The sequence below is a fragment of the Triticum dicoccoides genome, chromosome 6B, assembly GCF_002162155.2.
Source record: "Triticum dicoccoides isolate Atlit2015 ecotype Zavitan chromosome 6B, WEW_v2.0, whole genome shotgun sequence".
Classification (NCBI taxonomy): domain Eukaryota; kingdom Viridiplantae; phylum Streptophyta; class Magnoliopsida; order Poales; family Poaceae; genus Triticum; species Triticum dicoccoides.
The window spans coordinates 153,753,750-153,771,477 of record NC_041391.1 but is presented as its reverse complement, the minus strand read 5'-3'; positions in this window follow the sequence as shown (position 1 = coordinate 153,771,477).

Below are 17,728 nucleotides of genomic sequence, written 5' to 3'. Positions count from 1 at the left end.
AGCAACCCGGACGCGCGCTCGCCCAGCCCCTTCCCCTCGATGCCCCTGAGCTACCCAACCACGACCTCCTAATTAGCGCACCCTGCGACCGGATTTGGAGCGGATCCGGTCGATCTTGAGCTCGCCCGGTTGTGGGAGGCCGTGCCACACCATGGACTGGCCGGGCACCGGGCCGGAAGGCCCCGGCAAGGCCACAGGGCCGCATGCAGGCAGTGGCTCCTCCTCTAGCTGCTCGGATCTACACCATCGATGGTCCGCCGGCAGATACATGAATGGCGGTCGACCGGGCTCGATGCTAGCCCAAAAGCTCGTCGACGCACCGTTGCCACTCATTAAGTGCGACGACTGCCCGATGAAGGTCGTGCGCCGCGTGTCTACAATGCTGGAACATCCCGGATGGGCGTTCATCAAGTGCTTAAACGACAGGTATGTGCTACTTTAGCTTCCGTTGTGCTCTTGGATTTTACTACTTGTGCTAACCTAGCATTCTATTGTGTAGAGTGGATGCAAGTTTTGGTATTGGGAAGAAACGTACATCGCTATATTAATAGCGCGCAATTTAGTAGATGTTCGTGTACTTTTAGCTAGCATAGAAGCTAGAGATGATACTAGTGCACTTGTTGCTAGAATAGAGGCTAGACACGAGACTAGATGTGAGGAAGCAACATCGACTTCTTTACACTCGAAGAAAGAAGCACGCAAGATCGAGCCTCCGCAGATCAACAATGAGTGCATCGAGAAGGCACTAATCCAACTTACAGGAGCAGTTATGGAAGTTGGATATCTTCTAAAATGTATTCTTGTGGTTCTTGTTTTCTTTGGTCTTGCTTTTCTAGTCAAAATTTGGTGATGCATTCCCATGTATCAAAAATCAATGATGAAAAAGTTTATGGGCTTGCAAAGAAAATGTACGTGGGCAGGATGCGGCTGGGATGCGTCCGCACGTTGGGCGCACGACCACCGTATCCTAGAAATGGCTCGGACACGACCCCATTGCCCTACCCAAACGGACATAATCCAGGCAAAACGGACGTCATTTGGGGTCGTGCGGTGGAGTTGGCGCTTAGAAGGTAGCACCTCCACCTCTTCCACATCATCTGAAACAATAACATGATCTCCATCTTTTGGTGTTGTTGTGTGACTCGTGTCATGCATGGACTCATCTTCTTGGCTTTGGCCATTGTTTGTATCACTGCACAACAAAAATAAGCATCCAAATACAAGTATGATACACATTAGTTAATTTAAAAAATCAAAAGTGTATAACAGCAAGCATTAACTAGACGGCATGCATGGAAGAGCTATCTTGTTTTTTCCAAGTACATATTCACAAGTGTATAGCAACAAGCAGTGTATAGCAGCAAGCATAAACTAGATGGCATTCATGGATGAGCCTTCCTTTTTCTCCAATTACATATTCGGAAGTGTATATCAGCAAACATCCAAAAATATTCCTTACTTTTCCAATTCATAACAAATCAGTTAATGTAATGAACGCATTCAATCATTCAACAACAGATCAATTAACTATTCAACATACTCAAGCATTCATTAACAGATCGGTTAAATCTAATGAACACATTTGATCATTCAACAACAGATCTAATCAAAAGGTGGAACTCTTCACCGAATTGGATGCTTTGCTGCCCTTCTCGCCCCAGTGCAGGTGTAGCACCACCACGGCCACGACCACGGCCAAGCCCCACCTTGCAACCGGTCACAGAGGAGGTGCGCCCGGGAACCTGTCCTATTGATGGTGCCTGAAGACGCAAGGGCTTGGATGTAGGAGAAGGCGTCGGCGCACGAGACCCACTGCTGGTGCCTTCTTCAAATCTTTGGCCGTCCACCGGAGCTGCATCCGCGCTGGAGTGAAGCGCCTCCTCGGTGTCCTCCTGGTCAGGCGCCATGGCACCAGGAGGTCCTCTGGCAGGTCACGCATGCAGGACGAAGAGATGAGGATAGGAGGTAGAGGGAGGAGAGGAGGGAGGTGGCCGGTCGTGTCGCTGCATGCAGCGGCGACGGCCTGTGGCTTAGGGTCCTCTCTAGGGTTTGTGGCGATAGAGAGAGATGGGGGCTTCTGGAGTGATGGCGTGGGGTAGGTTGGGTAGGGATTTAGGAATTGGGATCGAGGGGAGGTGGAGTGGTGGACGTGGGCCCCTGGGCCGCTGGTTGCCGCTTCGGCTCGGTTTAGCTAGGGTTTTCACATTTTTACTGACTGACATTTAGGGCCTACATGTCATAATGAATAATATTACGGGTACGCGGGTATGCGGGTATGGGTACTGCCTTCCCATACCCGTATCCTACTTACCCGATGGGTATAGTTTTTGTCCCATTTATAAACCCATGTGTAATTTTTTCCCAAACCCTTACCCTAATAGGGTTTTTACCCACCGGGTTTGTGGGTAGAGGGTAACCATTGCCATCTGGAGGTGGGGCAAGAGGGGAGGCAGCCAGGAGGGGCCGCAAGTGGGGCCGAATCCCACTTGGGCTCCTGCCCCTAGCCCCCCTTCCTTATTTGTGCCGGAGGGAAAGGAAAAGGGGCGGGAGGAAGGGGGAGGCCGAATCCCCCTCTTTCCTTTCTCCCATAGGCCGGCTGCCATAGGAGGGTGCGCCAGCTACTTGTGGGCTGGTGTGCTCCCCTCTGTTGGCCCAATAGGCCCATCATCCTCCCGGGGCTTCCGGAACCCCTTCCGGTGATCCGGTGACTACCCGGTACCTCCCGAAACTCTTTCGGTGTCCAAATATCATCGTCCTATATATCAATTTTTACCTCCGTACCATTCCGGAGCTCCTCGTCATGTCTGTGATCTCATCCAGGACTCCGAACAACATTCGGTCACCAAATCATATAACTCATATAACACTATATAGTCAACGAACGTTAAGCGTGCGAACCCTACGGGTTCGAGAACTATGTCGACATGACCGAGACACTTCTCCGGTCAATAACCAATAGCAGAACCTGGATGCCCATATTGTTTCCTACATAATCTATGAAGATCTTTATCGGTCGAACCGTCATGACAGCATACGCAATTCCCTTTGCCTACACTACAAAAAGATACACTTCCGTGATGATACGTGTTTGTCACAGTACGTCACGTTTTATGTCATGCATGTACATCCATGATGATTTTAGTACAGAATCAAGATAGTCATACCTGTGCTGTCGTAGAAGTGTTCCATGACATTACCAAAATTATCATCATGGAAGTGTCCACTTCCATGATGATAAATCGCCCGTCATAGAAGTGCTTTCGTCAAGGGTGACGGACACGTGGCATCCACCGTAACGAGTCGTCATTAAGCTATCGGGTTCCGGTTTGGATCCGATAACCCGTTAATGATACGTATCCGTCGTATCTATAATTTTTGATTGTTCCATGCCAATATTATTCAACTTTCATATACTTTTGGCAACTTTTTATACTATTTTTTGGGACTAACATATTAATCCAGTGCCCAGTGCCAGTTCCTGTTTGTTGCATGTTTTATGTTTCGCAGAAAACCCATATCAAACGGAGTCCAAATGGGATAAAAACGGACGGAGAATTATTTTGGAATATTTACGATTTTTGGGAAATAAAATCAACGCGAAACGGTGCCCGAGGGAGCCAGGAGACAGGGGCGCACCCCAGGGAGGCAGGTGCGCCCTGGACTCTCCTGGGCACCCCGTAAGGCGGTTGACGCTCTTCTTTTACCGCAAGAAATCTAATTTTATGAGAAAAATCTGGGCGAAAGATTCACCCCAATCGGAGTTAAGGATCTCCGGATATAAAAGAAATGGTGAACGGGAAGGATCAGGGAACGCAAAAACAAAGAGAGACAGAGAGATAGATCCAATCTCAGAGGGGCTCTCGCCCCTCCCAAGCCATGGGAGCCCAGGACCAGAGGGGAAAACCTTCTCCCATCTAGGGAGAAGGTCAAGGAAGAAGAAGAAGAAGAAGGAGGGATCTCTCCCCCTTGCTTCCGGTGGCGCCATCATCTTCACCGCAATCTTCACCAACACCTCCGCCATCTTCACCAATATCTATATCACCTTCCCCCTTCTATATTCAGCGGTCCACTCTCCCGCAACCCGTTGTACCCTCTATTTGAACATGGTGCTTTATGCTTCATATTATTATCCAATGATGTGTTGCCATCCTATGATGTCTGAGTAGATTTTCGTTGTCCTATCGGTGATTGATGAATTGCTCTGATTGGTTTGAATTGCATGTTTTATTATTGGTGCTGTCCTATTGTGCCCTCCGTGTCATGCAAGCGTGAGGGATTCCCATTGTAGGGTTTGCAATATGTTTCTGATTTGCTTATGGTGGGTGGCGTGAGTGACAGAAGCACAGACCCGAGTAAGTAGGTTGTTTGCGTACGGGATAAAGGGGACTTGATGCTTTAATGCTATGGTTGGGTTTTACCTTAATGATCTTTAGTAGTTGCAGATGCTTGCTAGAGTTCCAATCATAAGTGCATATGATCCAAGAAGAGAAAGTATGTTAGCTTATGCCTCTCCCTCAAATAGAATTGCAATAATGATTACCGATCTAGTAATGTAGTCAATTGCTTAGGGACAATTCCATAACTCCTACCACCACTTTTCCACACTCGCTATATTTACTTTATTGCTTCTTTATCTAAAATGCCCCTACTTTTTATTTACGCGTTCTTTATTATCTTGCAAACCTATCCTACCGCACCTACAAAGAACTTCTATTTTCATACTTGTTCTAGGTAAAGTGAACACTAAGCGTGTGTAGAGTCATATCAGTGGTAGATAGGGATTGAGAGAGTATTTGTTCTACCTTTAGCTCCTCATTGGGTTCGACACTCTTACTTATCGAAAGAGGCTACAATTATCCCGTATACTTGCGGGTCATCAAGACCTTTTTCTGAGCCATTGCTGGGGAGTCATAGCGTCGGGTGAATATTCTATCGTGTGCTTGTTTGCTTTATCACTAAGTAATTTTTATTTGATGTTCCTACTTGTTCTTTATCTTTAGTTATGGATATGGAACACGAAATACCAAAAAATTTAGGTGTACTTGCTACTCATGGAGATGGGGAACCTCCTAAAACCCTCGATGCTCGTTATGTGAAAGAAATTATGTACTACTTTGATAATCATGAGAAAACCCCATTCAATTTTGTTATGGGAGACACGTTGGATCAACGTGAATACTTTAGGGATTATTGCTTGACACAAAAAGGGAAACTATGATAGGATCAAATTTATATGTTATATTGGTATGCTCGGGAACTATGCTTGAGATATAATTATACTTGTTGCTCTAGGATGGAGGCTCCACGCCTTCCTTTTTCATGCAAATTCAATGATAATAAAACCTTAGCTTCTTATGCTAATGGTGTATATGATTACTATGATGTGGAGCAAATAGAAGAATTTGTTGCTTTTATGGGTGCTTATGAGATTGAATATATGTTTAAAGAGTTTGATGATTTTGATGACTCAGTTTATGGACCTGAAAATTTTGCTATACTTAAATATTGTTATAAGCATTATGAATACAATTACAATATTGATGCATTTATTGAGAAAGTCTCTGCTGTCCAAGAAGAGACTAATATTTTGCAGGAGTCTATGGAGAAACTGTGAGCTCATTGGATGAAAAAAATGATGAGGAGAGCGAAGAACAAAAGGAGGAAGAGCGGATTAGCTACCCGTGCCCACCTTATAATGAGAGTAACTCTTCAACTCATACATTGTTTAATTTCCCTTAGTGCTTACCGAGGATGATTGCTATGATGATTGTTATGATCCCGTTGATTCTCTTGAATTACCCCTTTTTGATGATGCTTGCTATGCTTGTGGCCAAGATGCCAATATGAATTATGCTTATGGAGATGAACTTGCTATAGTTCCTTATGTTAAACATAAAATTGTTGCTATTGCACCCACGCATGATAGTTCTATTATCTTTTTGAATTCTCCCAACTACACTATATCGGAGAAGTTTGTGCTTACTAAGGATTATATTGATGGGTTGCCTTTTACCGTTGCACATGATGATTTTGATGAATATAATATGCATGTGCTTGCTTCTCCTACTTGCAATTATTATGAGAGAGGAACTACATCTCCACCTCTTTATGTTTCCAACACAATAGAATTGCAAGAAACTGTTTACACTATGCATTGGCCTTTACTATGTGTGCATGAATTGTTCTTTTATGACATGCCGATGCATAGGAAGAGAGTTAGACTTCATTGTTGCATGATATATGTTACTTTGTGCTCACTACTAAATTACAAATCATTGTTAATTAAAATTGGCTTCGATATACCGTAGGATCCGGGTGGATCCATTACTTGAGCACTATATGCCTAGCTTAATGGCTTTAAAGAAAGCGCTGCCAGGGAGACAACCCGGAAGTTTTAGAGAGTCATTTATTTGTGTTGAGTGCTTTTATATAGTCTAAAAACACAAAAATAAAGATGGGGACCTAAAACCTTTTCAAAAAGGAAAGTGAAAGTGAGAAAGACAAGCATTGTTGAAGTGGGAGCTAGCCTTGAACTTTGTTCATGCTCATGGAAACTTTGTGAATCTTGATTACTTATCATCAAAAATAATTATCCCCTTGTATAATTCCATTGTATTATAAAAATAATGTGCTAAGGTTTTCCTTTAGGATGTTTACAATGCTTGTTGGTTTGTACGGTGCAGGACAGAAACTTTGGTTGTAGTGCGTGATTTTACATTTTTTACTGGAACCTCAAACAGTTCTAGTTATTGTTGCACTGTCTTGCCGTAGAAATTGTTTATTTTTCCTAATTTTGGTAGAATTTCTGGGTTACCCTAAGTATGGTGAATGTTCAGATTGCTACAAATTGTTCTGTTTGTTTGACAGATTCTGTTTTTGATGCATATAGTTTGCTTGTTTTGATGAATCTATTGTAAGTGCATCTAGTGCCCCTTAGTGATTTTGGTGTATTGAAGACTTATAGGTTAAGGGACTAATGCGTTTGTGAGTATACATAGGTCTATAAGTCTATGAGGAGTTTGATATTTACAGAGAAAGTCGACCCTTAAAAATGAAGTTCTTCAATTGAAGACTTTGATATTCTGAAGACTTTCTGAAGACTTTGAAAGTGAAGAAATTGGTGTGACCTTGAAGACTTGGTATTCATTTGTGGAACATGAAGCGTGAAGACTTTTGTTTTCGTAGTTTCATTTTCTCTTTCTTGAGTCATAGGAAACACCGTACTGTTAAAGGGGGTCGAGGAAATACTAAGAAAAAAATTCCATGTGATGCTCAACTCAAAATCCTACACCTACCAATCCCTTCGAGTGAAGCCTTTGGAAATCTTATACAGTTCAGTCACTTTCTTCAGTGACAGAGACGAAGTTCTTCTGGTCACTGATGAATTTGTTCTGACTGAGGAGTTAGGAATTCGTCAGTGCGAATTACCTACATAGTGAGGAACATGATAGCCCTGAGGAATTTGAGAGTCAAATTTCCGACTGTTGCTGTGCTGCGCGCCAGCTGTCCCAAAATATCTTATCCACCTAACGGTCATATCATTGAGGGGCATTTATGTCTTATCATGTTGGGCTGCTCCCTAGGCTGTAAATAGCCGCCCCCTACAACCACTAGCTGGTTGGCTGCTCCGAGAGAACTTGACACTTGTCATTTGAGAGCAACCCATCCTCCGAGGACTTTGAGCGAAAATCATCAAGTGAGGAAACCCAAAACCAAACCCCTACAAACCCAAAGTGATTGAGCATCACTGAAGAAATTGATCCTGCGTGGATCCGACGCTTGTTACTTTTGAAGACTGTGCTTCTTCCAGATGGTTAGGCGTCAAGGTCTAGAGCATCCAAGAGGAATTGTGGATTGCCGAGTGACCAAGTCTGTGAAGGTTTGGAAGTCGCCTGAAGACTTACCACGAGTGATTGGACGAGATCTGCGTGATCTTAGTTCAAGGAGAATACGGTGAGGACTGGGTGTCTTGAGCTGCGTGCTCAGAGACTGGGTGTCCGGGACTGCGTGTCCTCGAGTTTAAATACTCAGCCGCTCTAACCAGACGTACAACTGAGACAGCAGTTGGAACTGGTCTACCAAATTATTGTCTTCACCAACCTAATTGGTTCTATTTCCTCAACCCTTTCATTTCCTCATTACTGTGTTGAGTGTTTGTTCATATCTGTGTTTGAAGACTTTGACTGAAGACTTTCTCAATTTCCTCAGTTCAATTTCTTCAGTCTGTTTGTCTTCATCTTGTGTTATCCTGTGATTACGCTTTCTGTACTCTGTGCTAGTCTTCATTTCATCATGATGACCATGCTTGTATTCTGTTATGCTTACTTCTGAGTACTTATTCCGCTGCTAATAGTTCTTCGCTAAGGAATTTCCTCACCGGCAAATTCCTCAGTGAAGAATTCATAAAAATCACCTATTCACCCCCCTCTAGTCGACATAACGCACTTTAAATTGGTATCAGAGCAAGGTACTCCCTTATTCTGTGTGATTTTGGTTTAACCGCCTGGAGTTTTAGTTATGTCGACCGCAGGTATGATCAAGGTCTTGGCTGGGTGTCCTACCTTTGATGGGACGGACTACCCCTACTGGAAAAACAAGATGCGAATGCATCTCGAGGCAATTGACAACGATCTCTGGTATGTTGTGGAAAATGGTGTTCCCTCTGTTACACCCTCACTGAACGCTACCGATGTGAAGAGATTCAAGCAACTCGATTCTCAAGCGAAGAATATCATATGTGGCCATCTGAGTAAAGGACAGTATGGAAGAGTGAGTGCTTTGGAAACTGCTAAGCTTATCTGGGATAGGCTGTCCAAAGTGAATGAAGGAGTCTCAACTCAGTGCGACTCTCGAGTTGATGTTCTTCAGAATCTCTTCAACCGCTTCAAAAGACTCGACAATGAAAATGTCCAACAAACCTTTGATCGCCTCACTGACATCTCAAATGAGCTTCAAGCCCTCGGTGCCACTGACATCACTGACCATGAGGTGGTGAAGAAACTGTTGAGATCACTTGATTCCTCATTTGATACTCTGGGTCCGATGATACAAGAACGGGCTGACTACAAGTCTCTTGATCCTGCCGATATCCTCGAAAGGCTAAATACTCACGAGTTCCAGCTTGCTAAAAAGAGAGATCTCTATGTTCGTGCTATGGCAAACCACGTGCCCTAAAGGCCAAGGTTGTGTCTGAGTCTGAATGTGAGGACTCTGGTAGTAGCCTTGGTGATCCTGAAGAATTGAGCCAGGAGCTAGCACTGCTCATGAAGAAATTCCAGAAGTTCTCAAGACGTGGTCGCTTTGGAAAATCCTCAAGAAGCAGTGATTCCTCATCAAGTGACTATAAGAGAAGGCTGTGCCACAAATGCAAGAAACCTGGTCATTATATTCATGATTGTCCTCAGTGGGAAAAGGAATTGAAGAAGAAGAAATACAAGGATTACAGTTCTAATGATGCGAAGAAGAAGAAGAAATCGTCAAAATCTTCGTCATCAAAATCCTCGAAATCTTCATCTCACAAGAAGAGCAGCTCCAAGAAGGCTCGGGCATTCATTGGCAAGGAAATGGACTCTGAAGCTGAATCTGAGGAAAATGAGGAAGAGGAGGCGTGTGAAGAATCCGAATCTGGTGTGGCGAGTCTGGCCTTCGCTACTGCTTTCGTTAGCAAGTCCAACTTCAACACTGAAGAAACTGACCCCACCGACAAGCCTGATGAAGATAATGATGACTACGCTCCCACCTATTGCTTCATGGCAAAAGGTGCAAAGGTACTCACACCTCCTCTGAATCTAGTGAAAATGAATCTGATGAGAATCTCAAGCCCAACTACTCTAAACTTGCTAAGATTGCTGTAAAACAACAAAGGGCTTTTGAAAAGGTTCAAAACATGCTAGACAAAAGTGATGATATGTTAGGTGAAGAAATGGATCGCACTAAAGCCCTGACTGAAAATCTTCGGAGACTTCAGTCTAGGTTTGATAACCTTCAAAGTCATCATAACACTCTCTTATCTGATCATGAGAAACTTTCTTATGAATTTCTTCAAAGAAAGCAAGATCTTGAGAACCTAAGAGTGAGTTATGAAGATCTTGAGAAGGAGAGCGATTCATTACTAGCTCAACAAATCAGCGCTACTCAAGAAGAATTTGTTCCTCCATGCTTAAAGTGCATTGAACGTGAATCTGCTAATTCTTCACCTGAATGTTCAAATGCTTCAACTGTTACAAATTCTTCACCTGCCTTTGCTATCACTAATTCCTCATCTGAGGACATTGCTAGTATCACTAACGATGCAGGGCTGAAGGAATTGTACACAACAGGCATGTACAAAAGCCTCAAAGGGCATCAGATTCTTTGTGATGTGCTCAAAAAGCAGATCCTCAACAGAAACCCTAGGAAAGAGGGTATTGCTTTTGAGAGGAAACTCAATGCTGATGGAACATATTGGAAACCTAAGCAGTACCCCAAAACCTCATGGGTTGCTGCAAAGGGACCTCCAGTTGATCCATCTAACTTATCTGGCTTTACATGTGAATCTCCTCATTCTTCTGATGAGTCATTTGACTCCAACTATAAACTGTTCAAAAATCAGAATGGTGAAGTATTTGCTAGATATGTTGGGACTAACTGCAGGAACGGTTCCCCTATGAAGAAAATCTAGGTTCCCAAAAGTTATGTTGAAAGTCTTCAGGTGAATGTCCTCATGACACCACCTGTGAAGAATAGGAACCCCAGATCAAACTCTTCATATGGACCTAATTCTTCATATGGATCCAAGTCCTCATATGGACCAAATTCCTCACGTGGATCAAATTCCTCAAATGGATCAAAGTCCTCATATGATTATCATCGTGATAACAACTCTGTTTCGCAGGGTAGAGCTAAGGGCTATGAATATGCACATTATTCTTCAAATCATTATGTTCATAAGTCCTCGAAGAATTTCTCTGCTTATTCATATGCTTACCCTAACCCCTCTTATGTGAAACGAAATGGTTTGGCTTCTATGGCACAATTCTCATATGGTGCTCGCAGAGTGATGGACTCTTTGCCACCCCTTCAGATGTGGGTGGTGAAGAAAAAGAACCAATCTCTTCTGCAGGGTCAGGTCTCCAGACGTGCCTTAACGTCTGAAGAATTTGCTGGGGACCTGACAAAATTGCCTGAAAGGACGCAGGCTAATCATGATGAAATGAACTTCCATTTCACACGTCCTCCTAGTGCTATATCTATTTACTGCTTGATGAAATTCATCTGATGAACTTGATATCATATTCTTCATTGATGAAGCATATGAGATTGTAAGTTACACTAATTCATCTGCAAGATGATCAACCCAAAACCACTGAATGGGTCCTCGATAGTGGATGCACAAATCACATGACTGGTGACAAGAATCTTTTGATGGGTGCTCCCTTATCACCGTCACATCTGAAGCACATCATCTTTGCTGACAAAGGCAAAAGTCAGGTATTGGGTCTTGGTAAGGTTGCGATCTCTAAGGATAAACACATGGACAAAGTCATGCTTGTTGAGTCCTTAGGATACAACCTCATGTCAGTCTCAATGCTTTGTGATCTTGATATGGTTGTTGTATTTGGCAAGTATCGCTGTGTTGTGATTATGGAAGCTGACAATTCCAAAGTCTTCGAAGGCTTTAGGAGAGGAGATTTGTATATTGTTGATTTCTCTACAGGACCACAACCAGCCGTGTGTCTACTTGCAAAAGCTTCAGAAGGCTGGCTATGGCATCGACAACTTGGTCACGCAGGCATGAGGAATTTGCACAGGCTTGCGAAGAAGAAGCATGTCATTGGCATTGAGAATGTCAAATTCCTTAAGGAGCACTTATGCGGAGCCTGTGAAGCTGGAAAAATGACCAAGGCCAAGCATCCAGCGAAGACTATCATGACCACTACTCGTCCATTCGAATTGCTTCACATGGACCTCTTCGGACCTAATCATTACTCAGCAGTCACTAATGCTGCATCTCTATATGGTTTTGTCATTGTTGATGATTACTCTCGATATACATGGGTACACATTGTTACTTACAAACATGAAGTGCAGGAAGTCTTCAAATGTTTTTCCTCGAGGGCTTCAACCAACTTTGGTGTGAAGATCAAGCACATCAGAAGTGACAATGGAACTGAGTTCAAGAATTCCGGTCTTGATGACTATCTTGATGAACTTGGTATTACTCATGAGTTATCTGCTCCCTATACTCCTCAGCAAAATGGCGTCGTGGAGCGCAAGAACAGAACTCTTGTTGAGATGGCTCGCACTATGCTTGATGAATACAAAACGCCTCATCATTTTTGGATTGATGCAATTGATACTGCGTGCCACATCATCAACAGAGTATATCTTCACAAATTCTTCAAGAAGACGGCCTATGAACTCCTCACTGACAAGAAACCCAATGTGAGTTATTTCAAAGTCTTCGGAGCTAAATGTTGGATTAGAGATCCTCACCACAATTCTAAATTTGCACCGAAAGCACATGAAGGTTTTATGCTTGGTTACGGAAAGGACTCGCACACCTACAGAGTCTTCAACAATGCTCTTCACAAGGTTGTTGAAACTGTAGATGTGCGGTTCAATGAAACTAATGGCTCGCAAAGAGAGCACCTACCTTCTGTGTTAGATGAACCAGCACCTGAGGGTTCTATCAAGTTTAAGGCAACTGAGGATGTCATTCCTACTGAAGAATTTGCTGAAGAATTTATTCCAGTACGCGAAGAACGTCGAGCTAATGCACCTGAAGAAAATGCTGAGGAAAATGGTGTTGAAGAAAATGCTGACCAAACTCCTCAGCGACCACCAGCTCATCCTCGCGTTGCAAAAGAAGTGCAAGTGGAGAAGATCATCGATGACATTAGAGCACCAGGTCCTCTCACATGCTCAAAAGCTTCACATTTATCTAACTTCTGTGGGCACTATGCTTTTGTCTCTATCACAGAGCCCACTAAGGTAGATGAAGCATTTCTGGAGCCGGAGTGGATTCAGGCTATGCAAGAAGAATTACATCAGTTCGAGCTCAACAATGTCTGGGAACTGGTCAAACGTCCAGATCCTTGCAAGCATAATATCATTGGCACAAAGTGGATCTACCGCAACAAGCAAGATGAAAATGGCCTTGTGGTGAGGAATAAGGCACAACTGGTAGCTCAACGCTACACACAGGTTGAAGGAATTGATTTTGATGAAACTTTTGCACCTGTTGCTAGACTTGAGGCTATTCGCATATTACTTGCTTATGCTAACCATCATGATACCATCTTATATCAAATGGATGTAAAAAGTGCATTCCTCAATGGTAAGCTTGAGGAAGAAGTATATGTTGCTCAACCCCCAGGTTTTGAAGATCCAAAGAATCCTGACAAAGTCTTCAGACTCAATAAGGCCCTCTATGGCCTCAAGCAAGCCCCTCGGGCGTGGTATGATACATTGAAGGAATTCTTCGTGAAGAATGGCTTCACACCCGGTTCACTCGACCCTACTCTCTTTACTAAATCTTATGATGGTGAACTGTTTGTGTGCCAAATATATGTTGATGATATTATCTTTGGCTATACTAACCAACATTATAGTGATGAATTTGCATATATGATGAGTGAAGAATATCAAATATCTATGATGGGAGTGTTGAAATTCTTCTTAGGTCTTCAAATTCGTCAGCAGCGCAATGGCATATTCATATCTCAGGAGAAATACCTCAAAGATGTACTGAGGAAATTCGGCATGCAAGATTGCAAAGGCGTCAAAATTCCTATGCCCACAAATGGCCATCTATGCACTGATGAAAATGGTATTGACTTCGATCACAAGGTATACCGCTCCATGATTGGTTCTTTATTGTACTTATGTGCATCTAGGCCAGATATAATGCTTAGTGTTTGCATGTGTGCCCGATTTCAAGCTGCACCAAAGGAATCACACCATAAGGCTGTGAAGCATATTCTTCGATATCTAGCTCACACACCAACACTAGGATTATGGTACCCCAAGGGCTCTGCTTTTGATCTCATTGGATATTCTGACTCTGACTATGCTGGTGATCGTGTGGACCGCAAGTTAACTTCTGGCACTTGTCATTTCCTCGGACGATCTTTGGTCTGTTGGTCCTCGAAGAAACAGAATTGCGTATCACTGTCCACTGCGAAAGCTGAATACATTGCTGCTGGCTCTTGCTGTGCTCAGCTGCTTTGGATGAAGCAAACACTCAAGGACTATGGCGTCAACGTGAAGAATGTGCCTCTCCTCTGCGACAATGAGAGTGCCATCAAGATTGCTCACAACCCAGTTCAACACTCGAAGACAAAGCACATTCAGATTCGTCATCATTTTCTTCGTGATCATGTGTTGAAGGGCGACATCTCCATCGAGCACGTGAAGACTGAAGAACAGCTAGCTGATATCTTCACTAAGCCCTTGGATGAGAAGAGATTTAGCAAGTTGCGGTGTGAGCTAAATATCTTAGAATCTTCGAATGTTCTTTGAAAAGGACACACATCCTAACACTTATGCAAAATTGATGACTTAGATGTGCAACATATGAAGAAACGTTTTTATTCAATTAATGAAGAATAACATTCTAAGTGTGAAGAAATTAATGAATAATTTGATTCTCAGAACCCTACGACAATTGTACGCGGTGTCTGAAACCATCATTCTTATACGGTGGGTCACGCCACCACAAAAAGTTGAAAATCTTCAATTTGAGTTTTTTTTCAGTTTTGAAATTCTTCAGTTTTTCAAATTCTTCAACTTTTCAAAATCTTCACTGTTTCCTTCGTTTTTCTTCATTGGCTATATATATAAGAGTTTATGTCCTCTACAGCATTCACTTATAGCTATTTCTTCAAGTTGCGTCTTCTGCTAAGTGAATGTGATCGGACCCTTCCCCCTCTATGCTATACTCAACCCAATCTATTCACAAATTCTTCATATGCGTTCTATTTGAAACTCGTTCAAAATCTTCACTGAGTCCTTGTCAGCTGAAGAAATTGCGAACGAAACTTTAAAACAAATCTTATCCTAATTTTTGGTTTTTGCCGCTCAAACAGTTCCGCATCTCAAATGCATTATTCCATTCACCCACGATCGTACACGATCTCCACTACACAGTACGTGGGTGACACATGTCGTGAGAAGGAGAAAGGGCAGGGGCACGTTCGTCCTAAATCTTCGGGCGAACAGTTTTTCACCGTGTCTATAAATACCCCTCTCCCCTTCCTCACTTCATTTACTCCGCTCGATCGTTCTCTCTCTCTCGCTCGAGCTCCTCAAACCCTAGCGCCGCCGCTACTCCATCGTCGCCAGTGAGGAAGAGCTTCGCTGCCTCGATCTCGTCGCTGTCGTACTCACGCCGATCGCGGAAATCTTCATTCTGTCGCCGCTGTAGCTGTCTTCCTCTGCCAAGTTAGGGCGTGGAAGATCTAACCTAATGAACGTCTCATCTGTTCTTCTCAGTTCGTCGTGTTCTTCACTTCGGGTAATTAAAAGTTACTTTTATTACTCGCTTTGATTCTCAAACTTTCCTGAAAATCTTCAAAGGTGTTTATTCTTCAAATCTTCACACATATGAACACCTCACACGTTATATGCTCTTGATTAGTTTCTCTAAGCATCTTTTTCCTTCAAGATTCCTCAATTGTGTGGATCTTCGATCTGTACAACTCTGGAACCTAAGGCAAAAACGCTTAGTGAAATTCCTCAAGGCTCATCTGGTCAAATTCCTCAAAAACTTGTTCTTTTCGAAAAATCTTCTCAGAACGCATATGACCTCTCCAAATTCCTCGCACCTGTACTCTGTTCACAGGTACTCATGTCTGCTGCTGAATCACTAGATTCTCATCAACTTAACTCATTTGCAGCGTTCCTCGAAGAAAAACTGCATACTTCTTCAGAGAACTCAATTGTTCAAATTCCTCAACTGAAGAATATGACAGATGGTAAGAAGCCATAGAAAGGAGGAAAGAAACCTGAGGTTATGACTGCGTTTGAAATCCCTGAGGAAATTTATGCTGACTATTGCACACCTGATGAAGCAAAATTTGGCAAAGAAAACAAAAATCAGCGCAAGGTGCGCATTCAGAAGATTGAACGGAGATGGGCAAGGGAATGGAGGGAATACAGATATGTGACTCCAAAGTACATGAAGAAATTCGCCCTCAATCCTCCATGCCCAAGAGCTCCATTGGCACCTGGCCAAGTAGCTGACCCCACAAGCATCAAACGTGGTGAGGACTTTCCTGAAGAATGGGCTAAGCGCCAAGCTAAATTGGCAAGACAAGCCAAGGAGGCAGTGAAGAAATTCAATGAGGATTCTTCCACTGCTACTGCTACTGAGGCCTCGGTCAAACCGAGGAAATCCATGCCAAAGAAGCCTGCTCGTAAGCCAAGTGCTTCACCAATAGCGCCCTCACGGCCAAGTTCCTCAGCAATGCCCTCACGACAAATCCTCGCACTGCCACAGCTCCACCAAAGTCCTCAACAGCTCCTTCAAAGTCCTCAGCTCCTGTGCATCTGGCTACATGTCAAAGGACTGCTGGTTTCTCGATTGCCTCTGGTGTTTCAGCAAGTTCCTCAGCTGCACCAATTTCATCATCTGGCCCCACACTGTTGAAGACCAAAGTAACAGCTGGACGAGGTCCTCGGCCAAGTCCAAAGAAGAAACAGGTTGCATTCCATGTGCCTTCTGATGATGAACTTGCAGAAATCATCAGAGACAGACAGGTGAAGGCCGCTAGAGCCAAAGGCACATCTATATCACTGCTGTTGGATCCGAGGAAAACCCTCGATTACATTGATCTCTGGCACAAGGATCCAAACACCCCAATGCCTGATTTTCATCTGACCCCTGGACAGAGTCATATGTTGTCCCATTTCATCACTGAAGAGAAATGGAAGTTTGAGAAGGCAAGAGAGATCAAGAAAGCTCAATACAAAAAGGAGAAGCTCCTGAAGAAAAACGTTGTCAGAATGACACCTGAGGAACTTCTCCAGGCTCAGTATGAAATTCAAGCCCTCAACAAAGACTTTGATGCCTACTATGCTGATTGGCAAGGAGCTAAAGTAAGATTCGTCAATCTGACGAAGAAATTCACAAATGTTGCAGCCCCATCGCAACAAGAAAATCTTCAGGCTGCAGACTCTGCTCAGCCTGCTGAAGAACATGCTAGCACCGCTGATGACTTTCAGCCTACTGAAGAACATGCTCGTTCCAGGGCTGGTGAAGAAATTCCAGCCGCTGAAGAAATTGCCAGGGCATCCACTAGTGGTGCGCCTGAAGAAACTGAAGAAGTTAGGCAACTGCATCAGTTGCGCCTGAAGAAAATCAACCAAATTCCTCAGCTCCATCTGCGCCTACACCAACTCCAATTCTTCCATGTGCATTCAATGTGAAGAAGACCAAGGCTGCAGAGCGAGCTGCAGTGAATAAAAAGGAAGGCATCAGCTGCGTCAAACTCTTCGGCTGCGAAGAAAATGAAGCCAACGACCAGCTCACTCGAAAATCCAATTGATACTGTTCCGATTTCCTCCATGCCATCAAAGGACCTTGTTCCTTTTGGAGAAGACTATGAGATCCCAATCGGATCTGATGAAGAAAATCATTCTGCTGCTTCGTCAGAGCAGATTGATGAAGAAATTGAAGTGGACGCAATCCCTTCAACCCCAATCATTTCCTCGCCTATGCCTCAGTTCACAGCTGAAGAGGCCGGTG